Below are 23,234 nucleotides of genomic sequence, written 5' to 3'. Positions count from 1 at the left end.
AAAATCGGTCGAAGGGCGCTGGGATGAGGGGCATAGAGAGAGATAATGTCGCGTGTGACCCTCTCCCACATTCAGCCAATTGGAGAAACATTCCGAGATCCACCATCACAACCCTTTTCAAATGTCCTCATCTTTCCCCAACTTGCAAACGCCCCCGATGTAAAACATGTCCACTTATCAAATCTGCTTCCAACACTTGTTCAAGTATGTGTTTGAGCAAACGTTTGTGCATGAGTGGATAGCGCCCTAACACCCCCCGCCACTTGCCCTAGCGATGGCTTGCTGGATATTCTGCAGGCGTAGTTATATCCCTTCATATCACATGATTGCAAGGATCCTTAGGTTCGGTGACGTCAAACGATCAACAATGCGCAAAATATATATCCCGGCCTGCGCGATTGCAAACTAATTGCATTTAATAAATATTTTCCCCACAAATTCTTTGTTTCTGAATCTATATTCGAGAGAGAAGAAAGAAATAATTTATAATTTTTTTAATCCCATCATTATGCAGTGCAGTTCACGTAATAACTCACATTAAACACTAATGCTCCTTACATAAGCTTTTTATACAATAACGAGAAGTCATGAGTTGTTTATACGTTGCCATCATAAATAAGCAATGCTGCTGTTGATGCTTAGACGATCACAAAACTTTCTCGATCGTTCTCCAGGAATTAATCGGTAAAATGCTAAATCAAAAGAACAATACGTGCATTGCACGTAATAACCTACATTTAAAATTAATGTCTCTTATCCTGGAATTTCTTTTGAACTGTTACTTAAAGGATATTTATCCCTTCGGATATGTACGTCAAATAGTATTAATTAATCATAGACTTTATAGGGAACCTTGAAAGAGAGGTAATTTTTTGTTTTAGTCCAGCGTGGCCAGATGTGCGTGAAAAATCCGAGAAAGAGTTTCCAAATTAAGCGAGATCTGTCGAGGAAACCCACACTCTTGAACGAGTATTTGAATCTGTGTTGTCTGCGACGGTGTCCATGTCTTAATTTTATCCCACTGATCGGATCGACAATTATATGATTCTTTATATAATTATGCCACACAGACGTATTAAGAATATGCCCATACGATTCGAAAAACAAGTTTTTTTTCCAAATACATGTATTTTCCCTCGGAAGTGTACGAAAACCCAGAGAAATCACAATTTTTCCCACTGTTCACATGGAAAATATAATAAAATTGTCGTAACATCAGACACGTACATGTTTTCAAGCGATAACGGTTAAACCGCATGCCTGATATGAAAATACAATGGTTTACTTTTCTCAACAAAATTGCAGTTTTATTGCCCGTAAATATAAAATCTTTTACCTACTCAACTGGTTTTCCTGGCCCATTGCCTAAGGCTCCCAGACGTGCTTGCAGCCCTCGTAACATCCCCAATGTTGTGGTCATGAGTGACGCGAGGGAAAAAAGCAGTCGTTATATAAGAAACGATTTCAGTACGCACACTTGTAAGATTTTAAAAGGATTTCCGACTACAATGCGCACCCTTTCCGCTCATCCACATCGATTTTATATTCAAAGAACCTCAGACTGCAAACAAGGAAGCAGTTCGTCAAAACGTTCGCAAGGAGCGTGGCACTCTACGTATCAGAGACGTGGAGCTTTGAAAATTAGACTGGCGAAGAATAGAAGAAGCTTATAAGACATGATACAGGAGGAGAAAGCTGAAGGTTAAATAGACAGGCAAAGTGAGGATCGAGGAAGTATATATTAGAGGAAAAAAGGAAAGAACCACACGGATGACGATATGGCAATGAAGAACTACATGGATTGGACACACCTTGAGGTTTAGTGAGAAACATAATACAAGGCAATATTGAAGAGAATATTCCACGAGGAAGAACAAGAGACAAGTAGAAAGGACTAATTAAAGACATGGAAAAGAGAAGTTAGGGAGGAAAAAGATAAGCGTTTTTGACGGAATTGAGGAAGGAAGCATGCGGAATTGAAGAGGGCTTCTAAGTAGTACCAGGGTGTAAGGTGGTTGTGCTTTGTTAGAAGAGGCAAGGGGATTAATCGTTGTTCAGTCTCCGTGTCCATCCAAAATAACCTTCAACGGTAGAATAACAAATCAAAAAAGTACTACTTTAACCGGGATAAATCAATTTCATTATCTTCATCTTTCGTTTTTCCACAATCAATTTATCATTTGGACAATATTTTTTAAAGGCTGTTTAACAATAATTGCATCTCTATTAATGTCTTTTTGGCAAAACGACACATTAGGAAGTGGATGAATTCAAAGAATGAAAGGCGCGATTGTACATGGGTGACAGGTGCCGTGACTGGGTTGGTATTAGATGGTCCGCATGGATAGAATTACGGTACATGGAAATTAGGAAGGTTTTATCATAACACTTCCCATTTTTTAAAATCACAAACTTTCGGCCCTTTAAACGGACACACTCCGAATGTTAAGAGACCTCAGTCGGCGGGGAAGAAAAGGAGAGGGAGGTGGCCGAGGGAGAAAAACAGTCCCTGGGATAGGGGACGGACGCAATCGAGTGACCGGAGAAGTCAAGGTCGCGGAGATTAACACGCCCAAGGATGCCGTCAACTGTCTCCCCGAGTTTTTTCTTTGCGGAGCATATCTATCTGTCGATAGTTCGATCGTCGAAACATTCGAGGGACGAATTTTCGAGACAGTGCCGACCACTCAGTCCACAGAATCCATCGATTTCCGCGGAATGTGATGGGACAGTCTTTTCTTCACCGTCTCTCTTTTTATATAACTTTCGCGATCTTGTCCTAACCGATGTTCTTGGGGATACTTCAGTTTTAAATTCTCGTATTCCCGGAAGAAATATGAAACCCATACCCGTACCTTCCCAACAAGAGCATGCAATAGATCAAAAATCATCGGCAAGGGAATTGGTCATGAAATTGCAGCCAGGAGCTGAGCAGGAAACGCGAAGGGGGGGGGGGATGAGGAGATGATTGACGGATAACGGAAAGCGCAGACAGATTTTTGGAATTACTTTGAATACTGAGACTACATTAATATCATTCCTTCGTTAAATTTTATCAGCTGCCGGTAGTAAGAAATCGTTGGCGAACAATGGCTTCTAACCAATTCGTAAGGGCGATCGGCTCGCAACCAATAATGGGGTTAATCCTGGTTATTTTTTTATTAAAAATCGATAATTTTATAATGTCTTGATCCTATTTGGTTTCATTTAAAAACTTCAATGCGGCACATTTTCTCGTATTTAACCCAAATTCCATACCTTACACCGCTCCAATATGTGACCTAAATAGCTACAGATCCCGCAAACTGCAGGGGTTCTCATTTCTCTGTAAATAACACTATCGCCTGCAAATAATTGAAGTTAACTCCTATCTGATAGCTTAGGTCAGTAAGGTATACCAAATGACGGCTAGATATATAAAAGGTTGTTATGATAAAACGGAGTAGAGTATCGCGATTAGGAGGAACTAGGTGGAGAAACACTCAAGGAGCGAAGGTTACATCACAAAGATTAATTCTCTCGCGTACATTGGATGCAGTTTTTCTCAGATGTTGACAATGTATTATTAGCCTCATTTCTCTTAAGGTAAGAGAGATAATGACAGTAAGATTAGAGAGAGAGATCAAGTGTAGAAGTGACAGATTAAATATGACATTTTCCCACAAACACAAAGGTATCAGAATAACTGCGAACCATCACGCTATGAAGGGAAAATAAATTTTTTGCAAATGAAAGATCTTGTGCTTTCCCGGCGTATCTGTCGAGTGAAATCCTCTCGGTTCCTCCACCGGGTTTAATCCTTCAAGTTTCGATAACCGAGTCGGTTATCGAAGCGTCGGCAGCTATGGAGACACTAACCCAGTGGAAGACCCGTGAGGATTTCACTCAAACATTTTTTTTTAATTCGAAGTAACCAAGATTGATTATCTCACAATGCATGCGGAAGTATTTTTCACTTACCGTAGTGCGGTAGATACTGCAGTGCATGTAACTGCTGGTACATAGCCATTATTTGAAATATATGTATTGGATCTGTATAGGTAACTTACACTAAATCAAAAATTAACATTGTCATTGCATGCCTGGGATGGAATTCCCGCCACACACCCTAGAGGTGGCCCGCAGATTAACATGTAGCGGTAGAAGAATTTACAGGCCCTGCAAAACTCCAATGTGGCACGCCTGAAGATAAATCTCCCTCTAATGACCTCAAACAAGAATGAGCATTTTCACTGACACTAAGATTTTAAGTCCCTCATCTAGTTTGTCGCTAAATTTTCCTTACTCCCACATTACTGCTCGTCAGTTTAAATGAGATTGTGGAAATGTTTTCACTACATATATGTTATAGGATTGCCTCTATTCCGCAAGATATCTAGAATATTGGCTTAATGAACAGTTCGCGGTTTTGATATTATCGATATAACTTATTAGATATTAATCGATACAATCGAAAATATCTCTAATTTGATGTACCGTTGGCACTTCAACGTTGATTTTAGACCGACGATCGATTTGAGGAAATGACTGCCGAACTGTAGGCGTGGGTGACTGTCGAGATCTTAAGACTCAGGGAAGAAACATTTATTTCAATTTCTTAAGCTTGCCATCATCTAGCCTGCCAGCTCGCGTTGAATTTCACTCGGCAGAAACGTGCACAAATGGGCACGTCGTTCACATTCGCTGAAAATTTAAGAACTTCAACCAGTCAGAGCATAAGTTTGGTTTTTCTATGTTCGCTAATAGGAACAACCTGTCTATACCGCCCCTGGGAGGTTAGCTGTGGAAATTGTCGTAATAGCGGCAATAAGATGGATATACATGCGTGAACATGATTGCCGACGAGATGATAGAGACTTATATCACTGCTCGTTTATTTTTTTATTAAACGAGCGTAAATACACTCTTCTTCCCTCACGAGTTCAATTAACTTCCCTCCATAATGAATAAATCGAGTGTTTATAACAGCATATTTGCGCTATACTGTCACCTATGATGGCATGTGATTGGAGAACTTAAGCACTCGTTCTCATTCGTGACTGGTTAACTAAGTGACTTATGACTCAAAAGAGACGAAATTTGGGCAATTTTTCGCATAACGTTAAGGTCTCAAAGGCGTAGTGAGAATGGTCAAGTTCCCACTCATATCCTTAATTCCATTTTACTTATTCTCGTACGCTTAGGCCATACATTCGATGTCCACAGGTATTCTTTAAACGACATGGCGACGTTCTCTGAAAGCCACATCCGAGCAGCTTGGCACACCTATTCAACTTCCACTCTGTGCCGCATTCAACCACCTCAATGCACTCCCGACGCTCCCTTGTTTAGAACGCCACTCGACGAGCTCCGCCATAGTGGATTCCCGATACGTAGGTGGGCAGATGCAAATATTCCGAGAATGCGCGTACAAGCTTTATCGCCAGATGCGAATCGTAATATTTCCGAGGAATTGACACCAGAGGACGTAACAGGGCAAAATCACGTGATCATCATATGTTAGAAGTGTTACGCATTCGAACTGCGAAATAATTCTTTTTTCAACCACGCGCTCTCCTCGATTCGCTATCAGTGACGTAAGTGACAACTATCTTCTTAGCAGTAATTTATTAAGTATTTATGGCCTCTTCATTCAGACATATCCCTCCAGGAATACCGAGACCTCTGGATAGGGAAAATGGTAGGCGCGTTAACGATCTGTACGGCAACAAATATGAAAGCAGCTGTGCATTCAATCCAATGTTCCAACAAAGCGATTTAGACCATGTGTCGGATTTTGGCAAGGAATGGAGATTAATCGAACCTAAATACTAGGAAAAAAACTGACGAGATCAGAACAAACAAGGGTACTCGGACGTCGCCCTCACAAAATATGCATCATGGAGTGATCACGTTATGGAGATTCTGGGATTCACGATATGGAGTTGCCTGGAAGAGACTTGGATTCGTCAGACGAGTTGTCACCGTCACTCTGCCTCATTACTTAAAAGATAGCTCTAATTACATATTTCACAAGGAGGGATTTGATGATTGGGATGTTGAGTATGGATGGTAAGAAAAGATTAGTGAAAACTTTGATACGAAACATGGTTTTGTAAAGCGCGGAAATATGGTTGCTACAGCAAGATGATATGCGTACATTGGAGACTTTTGAAACGTGCGTCGAGAAGGTAAAAAAAAACAGAAAGTAAAACAAATGAGGTAGTGCTAGGTATGGTGGAGAGGGGGGGAGTAGAGGGATGAACTCCAAAGGAGTCAGGAAAGATGGAGGCAGAACATTTTGAGTGGCAATGGGAATTTTAAGACTGTGATTGATGGGATAATATTGGGTAAACGAGGAAGGGGCAGGAATAGGATTGGGATTTTGGACGTGAAGAAGGATGCGTGCGGAATTGAAGCGTCCATAGCAATAACGGGGGTCACGATGTGTTCTTTAATGAACAGGAAAAGAAATGCATCGTTGTTCAGCCGGTGACCACCCATACCCACCTTAAACGGTAGACTACCTGATATTAATCTATTAGCTCATCAGTAACTGCATAAATTATAACGTAAATATGAAACGGCTAAGGTTAAATAATTTAAATACGAATTCAAAACAAAGAATTATACAAAAATATAATTGATATTGCTGCAATTTTAATTCAAAACTGCAATGAAACCTATAGCATTTTTTAATTCAGTCAATTAATTAATTACTTACTTGTTTTTAGTTTGCTCTGATATGAAACGCAGATGAGTTTTAAATGAAATTATTCCAGTTAAATAAGAAACGTCGCTTTAAAAAAAATCTACACCAAAGTGTTTCACCAAGCGTATATATTCTTTCACCCCTGTGCTTTTTTGTGTCCCGTGCGAAAAAAATTACTAACGCTGTCACGCAGTGATAAAACCGAGAAAATAATACTTTGGCTCAAATGTCTAATTACCAAGTATAATTCATTCTCTAATCAATCATTACACTCAATTTCTATTATCTCATAGCTTTTAAGCACATCATTTTCTCCCCCAGCATGATACTTGATTGCTTATTGGATACCATGAAATTTCCTATATGGTTACTATACTTTATTAATATTTTAAGTAAAGGTGACAACAAAGAGACGAGGGTAGTTTGAAAATTCCGCGCAAATATTCAAAAATCACAAAACATTAGTAGGTTAGCCATTCTCTTCCTAGGTGAAGGATTATGTAGTGTTCGCCTTTTTTGGTGCGGACTGCTAGTAGACGGGTCCTTCCTTGGTTTCAGGCATTTAGATGTTTGTCCATGTTTTGTCCGCAATAACGACATATTACCTTAAGCCCACAGTACCAGCTGCAAACCGGCCTTGGAACATACCACATGATCGTTTCTGACCAACTAAGAGCAATCGCGGCACCCGTCTTAAGGATTCGATCCAAATGTTGATGCAAACATTATGAACCCGTTCACCAAAGATGCCCCCAGCATAAGCAATCCTGGGCACTCTTCAATCACCAATCGCCCTACTCTTCGTTTTTGTCAATGATTTAAGGAGTCGTGACCTTAACAGGTCGTCCAGAACAATCAACGTGACTTGCGCTCGTATTTGGCCCATCAGAAAACTTTGAGACCACTTGTAAACCACTCTAATCTCAGGATAATGGTGCTTGTTAAATTTTCTTTTAAGTCAATTGGAGTAATTTCTCCTCATAAAATAATGTCCGATCAACACACGAAGTTCTCTTCCATTGATTTCCTTGGGAATCATTAGACTTGCTCCATCAAACGAAAGCTTAATACATGAGTAATGGCCCGATCTAGCTGAAACTTTGTGCAGATTCTTTCAATAGATTCTACAAACCGATGATAACTTCGGTATGCATCCGTGGCGCCATCTCTCTTAACTTTGCGGACTTATCAACCTACCATCGTTGAGCACTAAATCATTTCATCAATGCTGATAAATGCTCCTGGTAAAGTCCGAGGGAAGAAATACCTGTGACACACGTAAATGCCGATTGGTTGTGTTCACAGCAAATAATTTCATCACACACACGTTATTTCTTGATAATTTCAACGGAATTTAGCTCCGTCTTCATCGAAAGAAACAGAAGTACTGATATACGTAGTAGTAGTAGTTTTGAGGGGAGGCGACCGACAGCTGAGGTCATTTGCGCCATAGGGGATGGATAGGAAAGGATGAAGGGTGGAGAGAAACCCGGCGTCGGCATTAGCCTACTCTTTACGAAAGGCGCCAAGGGGTCCGCAGCTTAACGTCCCTTCCGACGGACGGCGTACTCACTAAAAGTGCCCTCCACAAAGCACCTCAAGTAGGGATCGAGATACCTCTGAAAAATATTCATATATATATATATATATATATATATATATATATATATATATATATATATATACACATATACTTTTATATACATATACATTTATATATACATATATATATATATATACTTTTATATACATATACATTTATATATATATTTATATATATATATAAGTATATAACCATAAACACAGTAATCAACCCGAAGGTGGTTTGGTAGGTGATGGTAGTTCACCCGCTCCTAAGCCCGACGGTGTGTGAAATTCACACATCAGGGTAGGGGGGCCAGTTCCTTTCTGTTTGCCGGTTATGGTTTCCCAGAAAGATCTGGTACCCGAAAAATCACATGGCTTGGGTGTAGCTGCAGGTGCCCAGAGGCTTTCCCGGGAATCGAACCCGGGACCCTCCGCGGTCAGTAGTCCAACGCTCTACCTCATAGACTACCGCGACCCACATATATATAGTATGTATACACACACACATACATATAAATGATATTTTACCGACTCCGGGAATAAATTTCGGGACGATGAAAATAATAAAAAGGGGAAGCGGAGTTCAAGCGCAGGATATACAACTCTTGTTTCTCTATTACTAAAATCCTTACAACTGAGACATTCCCAAAGCCTAAGTCAAGCTCTTCGAGGCACCTTTATGCCAGCTCGGAAGAAAAGGCTAGTCTTGTTCCGATAAACATTGCTGGAGTCGTGCTCGTGAATTCTAAATTCTCGCGATCATGGATTGGCATTTTTCCAGGTTATCCCAAGTCACGATAAGCATACCTAAATGCCCACATACCCAAGCACAGTCATTTCACAATTCACACTTCTTATCATGACGAACACTCAGCAAGCAATAAATGCCCAACACTCCCAAGAGATTCAGAGGCCAAGTCATTCGGACGCGGCGTCAGAGTTCTGGCATGCCGACTAACATAGAAAACGCTAAGCACGTGGATTGTTATGAATTGGAATAACAGCGGATAATTTGTTTAAGGGCAAATTGGTCACAATATACCATTTCCCGCCTTCTCTTAATAGGTACATGGGTACATAAGTGCACGCCATTGGTTGAGAAAATATATGGTCATGCTAATTCAAGAAAAGTATCGGGAAGATCACAATGGTCAACTTTGGCGGATTCACCCATTGAATGTGTGAACACAGGAGCGAGAAATCACTAGGCAAAAGAATCATTCAAATGGACAACAGGGGATGCTTCGATGAAATATTTTTAATACTTTGACTTGAGGGCCATGCCGACTGGAACAGACGATACCGACGTCAATTTGATGATATTATCGCAACGACAGGAAAAAATAAGAAATTTATAATACACTGCAGCGTCAATAACACGATAAAAAAATCTCCCCCACTCTGCACTTGTTCTCCTCCTGTGTTGACACAACCAATTAAGATTTGCACAGTTTCCTCAAGGCTCTGTGTCAACGATGAGGAAAAAGTGGTTAGTCTAGTTAATCGATTAATGCGAGATGAATTACAAAGATAACATATAAGCTATAAATCTATTTATTTTTAAGTGATGAACAAATGGTATAGGTACGATCGGTTACACCATCATCTCCTTGCTTTGTCGTGTTTTTTTGAACCTACTAATAATAATATCGATTCGAATAGAATGGTTTGAGGCGTCAATTCGTGGAAGCGATTCATATTGGATAAGAAATTACTTAATTCTTCCACACATATTTTATTATACACGACCTAGGTTTTTAAATACAAAGTCATCATCAGGTCTTGGTACGTTGAAACCTAGGTCGTGTATATTAAAATATATGTGGAAGAAGTAAGTAATTTCTTATCCAATATCGATTCGGTTTGAAAAACAAGTCATCGCGACTATTCCGGGTTCCTTGGGCATTTGACGGGCGAGCGAAAAGGACAAAAAAATACTCACAAACGACTAATTTGGAGCGAACAATTGAGCAGTTAAACGCGTAATTGAAAAAAAAATATTTAATTAAGCAGCCGACGAAAATAAAACCAGAGGAGTAGCGCCAAGAGGAAAATTGGGGGAAACTTGCGAATTTCGCGCAGCCATTCTTTGATCAAACTTGGGTGCCGACATTCCACATCACTTCAGTTGAGGCGAATAACAAATGCAGCGAAGAATGAGTACTTCTCCCCCCCCACAATTTCGTTATTTTTGAGATAAAGAGCTCGAGTGAGCCCTCGGGAGTGAAGCCATTCCCGAGGACGACGATTAAAAAGACGAGGAAGTGAAAGACAATCGCTCACACTTATTTTTTTAACTGCCTTTTAGACAAAGTGCAAAAATACTGCAAAACGTTGACAGCAAGGCGCAAAAAGGATTCTACCTTGAGGTACAACATTTTATTAGAATTAGCAGGATTGGAAAATGGAATCTTTGTTCTCATACATGGAATCAAAACATCTCATAATATTTAATTTCAACATTTAAATCCTAATGTGAAATAGTAAAACATCATTCTATTTTGTCCTTGAGATGGTTATATGAGAGTTTAAATCTTCAAGAGTGCCCCCATATTTTGGGAACTTCGCCTTAGTGATATTAAACATGATTGGACACATATATTCTCAAATGTAATCTGGAAAAACGGCTCTAACTCCGTTAGTGAATTTCTTTTTTCCCTACATGACATCGTCCATAATCATCAGTATTTCAATCATAAGACAGGTTTGCCGCAGCCCTCCATCCTTCTCTACACATTGTTAATTCCCTTTACCCCCATGATAACTTCTCCGTTTGACATCCTTCTTAAGTTGTCCATGTACTTGTCTCTTGGTCTTCCATTACGGGATTTCCCTCTTCTGCTCTTCTATGCCCATACTACCTCGTTCCTCACCTTGCCTGCCCATTTAATCTTCAGCATTTTCCTTTTCAGCACGATGCTTCAAAGGCTTCATTTCATCACTCGTCCACTAATCCAATATCCCACGTCTTTCATTCGCAGAGTATCATGCTTCGTATGAAAGTATTGACGAAATGTTTGATCGATTGCAACCCCAGAAGTTCCAATGGAACAATTTCAGTGGGTGAAAATCATTCTCCTTGACCGGGATTCGAACCCGGATCCCTCGATGTCCGGGCGAGTGCTTTAGCTAGTTAAGCTATCGAGGCGTCCTATTGAACTCTGAAATTTTGGGGGCTTTATAGGAACAAGATGTCAACATCTTGGAACAAGTCACAAAATCTTGTTACTTTAAAGCCCCCAAAATTTCAGCGTTTAATAGGACGCCTCGATAGCTTAACTGGCTAAAGTACCCGCCCGGACATCGAGGGATCCGAGTTCGAATCCCGGTCGAGGAGAATGATTTTCACGCTCTGAAATTGTTGCATTGAAATGCATATTAGCGGATGACTCCGTTAAAATTTACTGCTGCGGCACCTCCCGCAGTTTCTTGAAACCCTAGGAGTTCTTAGAACATAGCAGTTGTCCCATTCTTCATGAATGTCATGTCAGCTTGAGGTATTCTTCACTTTAGACGAACGTCGATCGAACTTCTTCCATCCGAGGTTAACTACTTCCCAGGCAGAAGAAGGATTCCACCAGCTCTACTTTCACTAATCGGATTGTAGTTTTCTTATTTTTGATGCTAATATTACATATATTTCAAAATACCTCATCCACAGTATTCAGAGTTGCTTGCAGATCTGCTCGATGTTTCCACAACTACTGCGATGCCATTTGGGAACCGGACCATGCTGATTTCTTCGCCATTCACCTTGACTCATCTAATGCCCCATTATTGCGATTATTCTATTGATGATGCGATGCGATTACTGACCTTTCATGATGGCCTAATCCTACTCTTCTTTCAGTCTGTTTCTTTCATCTCCACGACGCCCACCTCGCACATTACTTAAGCAACGTTGGGCCTGAACGAAAGTTGTATAAATGAACTTTCACACTTGCATTAGCCTATGGTGGTTCCTGTCTGCATCTGGCAGGCAGATAAAAGGGGAATTAGCGCAATGGATCATACAGTCAAGTTGTTTGTGGCGCCCCCAACCACCTCCCACAACAATTTAATTACCTAATTATACGTGACCGGAGTAAGTTAAATACATAATTAGAATATGTTTCACTAATTATTTATGGTTTCTTAAATACTGTGCAGATGGATAATTGATGACGAGTACACTATGTAAAGATAAGAAGAGATGAGTAACACCTTTAGTATGGAGTGTGGCACCTTATGGATATGAATCCTGGTATTTGAGGTAAGAAGCTTGAGGTATATTGTAGGCTTTTGGCATGTGTGTGTGTGGTGACGAAGAGAGAAAATAATTTGGACATAAGAGGCGAATATATGGTGAAGTTTTCAATTAGATGGACGAAGAGAGGAAGCTGTTGAGAGAAATCCAAAATAAGGCAGAGAACGTAGGCGTAGGAAATACTAAATGGTAGTGACAATGTTAATGAGGCCGTGATAGAAGGGAGAAAGTTGGGTATTAAGCGGGGTAGAGAGGAAGAAAGAGAGTGAACTTTTTTGAGGAAGCATGAAAGGAGACGAAGTTAACAATAAATAACGAAAAGAAGTTCTCGTGATTGTTATAAGGTTAAGGAATCGTTAATGAACGTCCGAAACTTGTCTTTAAATAGGCGGGAACGCCTATGAATCAATGAAAATGTATGCCGATCGTAACCAACAGGCAGGTAGAGCAGTCGTAATTCAAGCTGATGCAGGAGAAAACAAATTTGGAGGAGTGGCAAAGATAGTAGACCCAGAAACTTCAGCTGCAATAACCTGCAGGCTCTTACACGATCCTCTCTTGCTTGCCTCCGTCCACAACGAATGTGCATTAAGAACAAACAACTCATGGGGTTGAGGCCACCCTCTTTTCCTCTTTTATTTCCGATGGCGGAGCGGGGGCAGTGAAAGGGACTTCCATGCGGCGACTAACGGTTAAAGACGGGAGTGAATTTGAACTTGGGAGTGGGGAGAGGAGCGGGGATGTGTCCGGTGAAACACCCGATCTCCTATCCGAACGACCCTTCCGACCGTACGATCTGCTGCCATTGCACCGGCAACTTGAGTAAGATGGGTAGAGCGCATCGGTGTGCGAGTGTCAATGAGAGAGAAGAATAAGAACAGATAATTCTTGATGCGAAGTCTCATTCGCAAAGACAATCATGCCTTTATTGACGGCGAAACCAGGGTCCATGGAGGTCAAACCGCTCACATTTCCCCATTGCCCATACTCGAGGCGAAACTCAAAATCGTAATGTTTTGGTTAACACACGGACACGTTGCCCACCGGGGTAAACCGACTGGCAAAGGGGTTCGACCTGGAAAACCATGGGTGATGATGTATACCCTAAATACTATTCACATAAGGTCTCAAGACAATAGGAGCATATGTGAATAAATTCACCAAATTGGCATCGGTGAAACAGGCACGGACACGGCAATAGGAGGCCAATCAGTAAAAAGGGTAAACTCCCTTTTAAAAACTTAGGATAACGCTTATTAAACTTTGCTTACTCCAAAGGTAACGTCGTGAGGGGATTGCGGGGGGATAATTAGTCTCACAAGACCTCTACGCTATTAAAAAAATGCAAACGGAAAGCAAATTAAAAAAATGCTGGATACTCTATCATCGCACAAACAAAATATGAATAAAAACTGGACGTGCATAATATGGTCAGTTCACTTAGAAAGAGCACCCTCTCTCATTTCACATTTAAACATTACAAATAAAAGCGGTAGTCCAGTGGGTAGAGCGTTGGACTACTGGTCCGAGGACCCGGGTTCGATTCCGGGGTGACGCCTCCGAGCACCCTCAGCTTCACCCAAGCTGCGTGATTTTTCAGGGACCAGGTCACCTTTGGATATCAAAGGCGACAGATGGAAAGGAACTCCCAGCCCCCTCCTTATTACCCCGAATGTGTGAATTTCACACAGCTTATAAGACTCTGAGCGCTACCCTTGCCTATCAAAACAAAACCCATGATTTATTATTGAGCTGGTTTTCTGAGAAAGATAACGGAATGAACGCTTTTCGACGTTTCTCTTTTGTTTAAAATTTGGGGCGGTTCGCTGGCTCGCCGTTTGAGTCCACGTGCATCCCTTCAGAGAGAGGGTCTAAGGGAGAGAAGGGGTGAAAGGAGGATGCGGAGAAGAAAGCTCTCGAAGGAATGAAACAAAACCTCTGCGAAAAGGTGCAAAAAAAACGCACCGACCTCCTCCAACGTCCCACCCTTTCCCGTGCAACCTCCGCGGACCAGGGCGCTTGCCTCCCCCTCTTAAATCACTCCATTTTCATCCTCTCCCTCCCTCCCTCGTCCCTCTCCCCTCTAAATGGCACGAGTCCCTCTCCCCACCCCAATCCTCTTCCTCGCTCGATCTTCGCATCCCTTCACATTCGCGACCAGACGGTGAAAAAATGGTCCTCTCAAAAAATGTCCATTCACGGTCCGGTTGGGCTCATGGTTTGTTGTTCACCACGGCGGGTCGATGAGCAAAGGCAAACGAATATTTTTATGAAAACGAAGCAAAAGCATTGAAAATAAAATAAAATTCTGTACCCACTGTTCGCAACCAACAGAGAAATTATCTCGTCATAACCTGATTTCAACATACCCTTCAGATGCGAAAGTCGAGTTTGAAATTGCAATGATGAAACAAAGAGTCATGAATGAATTGCTTTCAGGGAATACGGATGATGAAACTTATATTCAATATTTGTAAATTTAACACAAGGCGACGGCAAAATATGTTGATTTGTTTTAAAAAAGCAGAAAATTCCGACGAATAATGCAAAAATTCTAACCGCATGCCAATTACATTTTGCGTCACTTTTAAGCCTTCAAAGTCTAATTTTTCTCTCCCAGACTGTCACTTTCTTTGCACGCATAATCGTTTCACCAAAGCTCATTTGACGAACTTTCCCTTCCCTCTACTGCGACCGCATCTCCATATTTGAACACTTATGCTTTTGTTCTTTCACCTAGTTCATTACGGGATATGTTCACCTTAAAAACCGAGTAAGAACTTGCTTCCAGTCAATTCAGAGCAGTCGCGAACACTTTAAAAAAAATCTAAACCGACGACATAAAAGTTACGCATTATTTACGTTGAGCATCAGGACCTGAGATATTCTGATCCGCCAGCCGAAGCCATCTTTCACCATCCCTTTGATTCAACAGCCACCATTACATTCATACAAAATGAACCATGCCACCTGGATGCATAGGGCTAACGGGACATGCACTAAAGCGCTTCAGTATTATTTCATTAATTTCCATTTAAGGTTATATCATTACAGTAAATGTTTATGAGTAATTTATAACTGGAACTGATTTGTGTCGAAACTTCCAAGCGAAATACTCCGTTATTTTCACATCTCATTTCATTTCTGGCTTTTCTCCCTAAGGTTAACGCCTATTTAGAGGATAAAATTCTAACCTAATTATGTACACGTAAGTGTGTATATTTCACACAGAAAAGGACGGAGAATCTATAGAAATACCTATGAAGGACGAACACGGGGCTGATAGGGGAAGGTGGAAGGACGCGGATTCAAATTCGAAAAAGAGCCCGGGAACCAAGGAACATGCCCGTTCGATGCTTAACCAATTAAAATCGCTCCCCAGCTTCAGCACTAATGCAACAATTTCAGAGTGTAAAAATCATTCGCCTAGACTGGGATTCGAACCCAGATCCCTCAATGAATCTGGGTTCGAATCCCAGTCAAGGCGAATGATTTTTACACTCTGAAATTGTTGCATTGAAATGCACATTAGCGGATGACTCCGTTAAAAAGTTACTGCTGCGGTATCTCCCGCAGTTTCTTAGGAATTCAGCACTAATATTTTATCAATCGAAAGCACAGCAGCGGTGACTCATCTGAAGTTAATTTCGAGAAATAAGTCGCAGTTTCTTCAAAATCTGTCATATTCGAAGTATTCTCAGCCTCAAAAAAACAACTTCCACCACCACAAAAAAAGTGTTTCCCACCGCAAAAATCAAACTTGTAATTTACCTCAGCAGTAATCCTAAACTTTGACAATCTGCTTTTCAATCGTTGATTCAGAGCAACAACAGCTACACCAGCGCACGAGTAAATCATCGTTATCACGCGAGACTGGTGCCGAACCATCTCACGGAGAAACAGCTCCAAGGAAAAATAATTACGAATTTAAAATAAGAGAAAAATAAAAAGAGCCTTTCATCCATATATGTAAGTATCGACATTTAAACAGCGACGGACCGCAATATTAACTTCATCAGTCGGTTTCCTGCGGAGCCAGGGGGCAATTTTTTTTGAAAGGCCTCTCCCATACACACACACACACCCCATTTCTATACCCATCCCCCCGCCACCCTCTCCAAACCCGGCGGCGAGAAAGGCACTCCCGCTTCTCCGAACGGCGAGAGGTTTTTTTCCATATGGGAAGGCGGCTCCGGGTAAACGTTTTCCTTCCTTAGCGAGATCGTGTTGTGTCCCTCCCTCCATCACCCAGCACTCCATCCCCTACGCCTAACCCTACTCTCCCCCATTACCCCCCTACGCATTGTTCTCTGTCAGGAGTCTAACGCTACAAGATTGGTAACGGTGATCTCAGGCCGCCATTCCATTGCGCATCGCCGTCCCTCACCTTTCCACGGAGGGAGCACTATCTTATAAAAGCTCGCTGAATCGCCTCTTAACAAGTTCGGCGACCCCTTCTACGTTCGAGGAGGAGAGAGAGAGGCGAATCTATTATTGGAAAATGGGTTCGGCAGTTGCAGGCGACCGGCCGTCGCCGAAGGCAGCCCCAAGTCTTTTCAAGTGCACGCGGCGGGGCGAGTATGATTTTTTTCGCCGACTTCTGTCCACAGCTGTGAAAGATTTTCCCCGCGCGAAAGACAAGGCGCTCGCCAACATTCCCATCACCCCGGGTTTGAATTGGCCGAATGAATTTTTGAGTAGGCACGAGATCTCGATGAAAGGTGGAAAATATGTCCCTGACGACGCTCTCTCACGAGGTACGAATGGTCTATTCCCTGGTTAGTTTTATCAGTATTAGAGATTAAAAAAAGAGCCTTATAGACATAATATTATAGCGGACAAAATATTTTCCGTATTCCTTCCACTCATTGTATCTACATTTTCGCTTTAATGTTACATACGAGGCCACAAATATATAGTTTTATACATTTTTTAATCAATAGAAGAATAGCTCAAGCTATGGAGGCGTTCGTGAAGGAGAGGCAGTCACCATGTCCAAAGAACACCTCAGGTTGCAAACAAGGCAGCCGTCCGTCAAAACATTCGCATGGTGCATGGGCACTCATTTACGGATCAGAGACATGGATCACTGGAAGAGTGGACCAGCGAAGAATAGAAGCCTTCGGAACATGGTGCTGAAGACGAGACCGCTGAAGATTAAATAGACAAAGTGAGGGATGAGGACGTACATAGAAGAGCAGAATAGGAAAGGAACATATGAATAAATCTGTGGCAAGGAAGAATAAGGTGGATTGGACACACATATTAAGGCACAATGGGTTAGTAAGATACATAGAAACATAATAGAAGAGAAAATTGAAATGAAGATCTCACGAGGAAGACCAAGAGAGACAAGAACAGGAAATATTCAGAAGGACGTAAAACAGAAAGCAAAAGTTTAAAAGTATATATACTTTCTATGAATTACTATATATATATATACATATATATAGTAATATATATATATTATATATATATATAAAATATATAATATATATATATAATATATATATATATTATATATATATATACCTGTATATATATATATACTCATATATATAGAATCAGATATAAGGAAAAGGGATAAGAACACACATAAAGGACGAACACAATAGAGGTGGGGAAGGCGGAATCGAACGGATCACAAGAGTAAAACTATTTCCTTGACCGGGACTCGAACACCGGATCTTTCCACTTGCCGGGCGGATGCTCTTAACCACTTGAGCTATCGAGGAAACGTAATTTACCCTGAGATCCGTGGGTCTAATATGTCGCCAAGCGCCCCGATTCTTTAGCTTTAGGCGTCGTCGACGTCGAAACGGCAAATAATATAGTGTGAGTGTCCTTTCTTTGGGTCTCTATGGTCTAAAAATCTACATTTGTTTATATATATATCATATATATATTATATATAATACATATAATATATATATATTATATATATATTATATATATAATACATATAATATATATATATATATATATATATATATATATATATATATATAACTATAATTGTGGGTCGCAGTAGTCCAGGGGGTAGAGCGTTGGACTCCTGACCGGAGGGTACCGGGTTCGATTCCCGGATGAGGCACTCTAGGCACCTGCAGCTCCACCCAAGCTATGTGATTTTTCGGGTACCAGGTCTCCTGGGAAACCATAACCTGCACAGGGAAAGGAACTGGTCCCCCTACCCTGATGTGTGAATTTCACACGCCGTCGGGCTTAGTACTGGGTGAACTCTGCCATCAACTGCCAAACCGACCTTCGGGTTGATTACTGTGTTTATGGTTTTATGGTTTATATACACATATATATATACATAATGTTATTAATTCTCAATTATTTACAAGAAAATGAAGTTTCTACATTTCCTAGGTAGTAATTAAAACATTTGACATATCAAAAACACTCAATGATTTACAATTACTGTTCCAGTCATATTAAGATTTCACAGTTATGTAACGCACAAAAGATGTGACCAGGGAGGGTTAGTATGACAAGGCTAATAGGCTGCAAATGACCGAAATTAATTTCAAAAGTATTTAATGCGACGATGAAGTTTTCTCGAGTCTTCCACCGGGTCAGGGGTTCCATGTTGGCCGACGTTTCGACGCTCGACTCGAGCATCATCCTCAGGGCAGATCTGCTGGGATGTATGTTGATATTCCATCATTAAAAAATCCTGAACAGCTAGAGCCTCATAATCGAACAGGAAATTACATATTAGAGGACCTTACGTGACAGGGACAAGACTGTCATTTTTGAAGATTGTACGACATCTTTACTCCTCCATTGTCGTCACTTTTAAATGCAGATTCCGTACTAGCTAGCTTCCCGTCTTGAGCCTTACCCAGAGGAAGGTGTTTGGGACCATTGAAAATATTTAAGTATCATTGCCCCGTACCAATGGGCGCAAATGCATTTTAGCGTGTCACAAAGATTTACATAGATACATAGATAGATAGTCGTCTTTATTTTGGGGCGCGATTGAGACTATGGAGTCTCTTCTTCCATCTGACCCCTGTAAGAGAGTTTTCCGTTCTACTCAGTCCTAACAGGGCCAAGATAATATGCATTAGAAGGACTTCAAATATTGATCGCTGCTACAGATAAATTCTAGTTTATCAATACTTATTGCATGTTTAATATTCCATTACCTAAGGAATAGTTAGGAAAGAAATGAAAAAGCACTTTCTAAAATCCACCAGTAATTACTTTCAATTTAACCGTTCACTGCTTTAAGCCAAACATGAGATCGACCCTTGTGGCAAACTAAGGTGACATTGTGAAGAATAAACTGTTACGAAATCATCGACTATCTTCAGTTTACGAGAATAATTGTTAACTCTTAGAAGAAAAAACCCCACTCTGACAGGCAGGACTATCTTTTACACGACGACGTTCTTGACACATTTCCAATGCCAAAAGTTAAACACGGCTGCAATATGAAAATTAAAGATGAAATCCTCAGGTTTAAAAATATATCATTTTCTTTTTAATACAAGCACCCCGCAGTCAAGATAATGAGTCAGCTGTTTTACATCTAATCACAAAAAAGCTTCGAATTCTAATTTAAATTTGCCCTAGAAACACAAATAGACGCAACTTACCAAATCACTTCGGGCAATTATGTATTGCAAAACAGTACGGCTCTTCAACCTAGTTTTCTGGTAACACAAATTGATTAGAAGGAATTAGGTTCAGCTTCAGTCCTTGAATCAATATTTTTAAACATAGTCTAATTGGGCAGCGATCGCCACGCCATTCGAAAGCTTCCTATATTCTATTTTTAAAATATCAACACAAAAAAGGTCATTAAATAAATGTATAGGCAAAATAGAAAATTTTAGTTTCTCCCTGGATTAATTTTACTCATTAATTCCCGTCCCTGCGACAGGAAGCATGTTTTATTGATGTTCTTTGAAATACATACCTGCGTTCTCAGACGCATTATAAAGTCAATCAAACCTGGTTCATTAAATTTACAAATCTAATACGGAATTTCTTCAAAAGAGGCGATGACATTAATATTTTCTGAGCATTTCCCTTAGTTTTCCGACCGACACCATTCTCAAGCCCGCCATTTAAAAGCCGGGTACCTTTCCCAGGGCATTCTCAAATCAGAAGCAAAAATATCCTTTTGCGGTAATTTACGATAGATTTATGGCATATACCCCCTTTGTGTAAAAACAATCGCATATAATCCTTTCTAAAACCACTGCCTCTATCCATTTGTACGTGCAGACCACTAAATTATATCTATTGTAAAACTAAACTTCGAAACTTAATTTCAAAGGTAGAAAGCCATAAAACGCACGTCGTCCGAATTCAGCAGCTATTTTATAATCCTACTCAGGGTTAAGTGTAAAGTCAGAACGGTCTCAATTTCGAATGGTCTCGAGCTTACGGATAGCGAATTACGAAACTGTGATACGGGATTGAGACCAGTGAACCACTTCCACTACCTTTTTCATCCAATAAGAATATTAAATATCTCCAATACGATAGGGGAAAAGAGAGGGGTGAGCTACCCCTGGTATCACGTGGGGAGGGGGGGGGGAGAGTTCTAATTCAGAAGGGAGTTGGCGTATGTAATTCGCGGTCAAAGTGGTATTCCGATCGTTATTCGGGTGGCTGTGTAACGCACACAGTAATAATGCTCGGTGTTACACTGCAAGGGTTAAGGACCACACGTTGATGGGGAAGTAATACTTAGGAATTTCTTGAGACTCTTCGTTAAGAAGGTTCGATTGTGATTGCACGAGGCATCTTAGTTCACGTTTCAATGATGATTGATGAAATTAATGTGACACTCATTCAAGCGTAGTTGGTGAACAGATATGAATGGAATGTATTTATTTACGTATTTATAAGTTATTAAGTACTCTATAAGGTTTTACCGCGCTCTTAAATTTATTTTGAACTCGCATTTCTGAGGAGCCAAATTTTTAAACTAAGCGATTTCAGGCTGCTTTACAGGGAGAAATACATTAACATAATTTTTAAAGAAGGCGGGTGCTGTTATATTAATACTATTACAACTGTTATATTTTTCCGCACATGATATCAGCTTTTCGCGAGAACGACATTTGTTTCTGCATCACTTAGCCTTTCTGGTGGTATTTCTCTCTACTGCCATGAGAGCATGAATAAAAATTGTTGACTTTTCGATGTCAATGTCCGCAAATATTGACGAGAACCAGTTATATCGTCTAAATTTGACAAGAGTGCACTTAGCATTATAAAAGGAGGAAAGTTCATCTAAATGGCATCCATTTGTTCACCTCGATTTCTACCTCCTTAGACTCCGGGTTTCTCTCACTGCTTATGCGTTTCTCGGAAATCATAACTATCTCCCAGAGAACATATTAGTCGGGCAACACAATAACTCTTAAAGCATGTCCATAGCGCAGAGTTAAGTATGCATGTAATCCATACTGGAATGCATTTCATGTCTCGCTGAAAAGAAGTGTTTGTGTGAGCGCTCAGCTTGGAGGAACAATTCATGATCCAAAGCACTATGGCAACGCTCATTACTGGGTGGTAACATGGAATGCACCACTGTCTGTATAAAGCAAGAGCCCTAAGAATACCTCGTAACCACAAACAATGGAAGCAAGGAAGGAAGCATTAAATCATAATGGCACGGGACTATGAAATAATGATCCAAAGGTATTTATGGGAAACAAACGTACATCCATCCACCGAGACAAAGAAATCAAACTTAAGCTAAGATCAAAAAAACGTCGAACATTATTCCATCGAAACCCTAAACGCCCTTGAAAAATCATTCTTTCCCACCTTCCTTCCGCCAAAACAACAGTTTAGAGAGTTGTAAAGAGAGAGAGAGAGAGACACGAGTTTCACTACGCTGAGGAATACTTAAAAAAAAAAGAATCCGTTCAACCGCACGCTGTTAGAAAGCCGGCCTTGACTTTATCGTTCCGCCGGAAACAGGAATGCAACAAGACCCACGAGACAATATTTTGACGAAAAGCACATTGGACGCGGCGGCCTTCGCTGTGCGAGAAGAATGCACGAGGAGGCAGAGAGAGCTTCGTGAAATGAAATTACGAAGCACGCATGAGTCGAAAGCAGCGGGTGGTGGGATCGTCGGGGAATCTAAGTGGGAGAACGTGAGACATCGGGAAGGCTGCGTGCGAACCGAACCTATGAGATTAAAAATGAGAGGCAGTCAAATATTTAGGTTCCGCTTTATTTTTTCTTGATCAATATTATTTCTTTTCCCACTGAATTTCATTTTGCTGGCTTAACTTCTTAATAAACCCTCTTTAAATTCCTCCATCTTCCCCAATATTTGCCCAAAAAGAGCCCGGATTCAGCGCCATTCCACGCACACTCTTGTAAAAAAAAAAGTGAGCTTTCAAGAAAACTGCTACAGATTATTAGATCAGGAAGCCAAATAGGGTCGGATGATTGTGATCGTGATAACCGCCTCTTCGACACAGAAAAATCCTGGCAACTCCGTTGGAAGAAAAGAATGTTTAAAATGCATGCAATACTTTTAACCTCAATGAGAACAGATTTAACCCTAGAGCGGTGAATAATTCATTTCAACTGCAATTAGTGCAGTGGAACCTATAATGCAATTAAACCCTAACCATCTCCCTGTGCCGGCCGGCTATGGTTTGCCCGGAAGATCTGGGACCCGAAAAATCACGCAAATTAGAGGTGAAGCCGAGTGTG

At 40.7% G+C, this 23,234-nt stretch overlaps 2 protein-coding genes across 2 annotated transcripts in view; one reads left to right on the top strand and one right to left on the bottom strand.

Annotated features, from left to right (window-relative positions):
• Positions 1-23,234, bottom strand: part of Roc2 (Regulator of cullins 2) — a 187,801-nt gene that overhangs the window by 51,185 nt on the left and 113,382 nt on the right. The gene's annotated exons all lie outside the window — the stretch shown is intronic.
• Tret1-1 (Trehalose transporter 1-1) overlaps positions 1-23,234 on the top strand; it is a 153,677-nt gene that overhangs the window by 33,263 nt on the left and 97,180 nt on the right. The gene's annotated exons all lie outside the window — the stretch shown is intronic.

Source organism: Hetaerina americana, unplaced genomic scaffold (genome assembly GCF_022747635.1).
Source record: "Hetaerina americana unplaced genomic scaffold, ioHetAmer1.1.p SCAF_265, whole genome shotgun sequence".
Taxonomy (NCBI): Eukaryota; Metazoa; Arthropoda; class Insecta; order Odonata; family Calopterygidae; genus Hetaerina; species Hetaerina americana.
The sequence above is the reverse complement of the archived record's forward strand: the minus strand, read 5'-3'. Positions and strand labels throughout refer to the sequence as shown.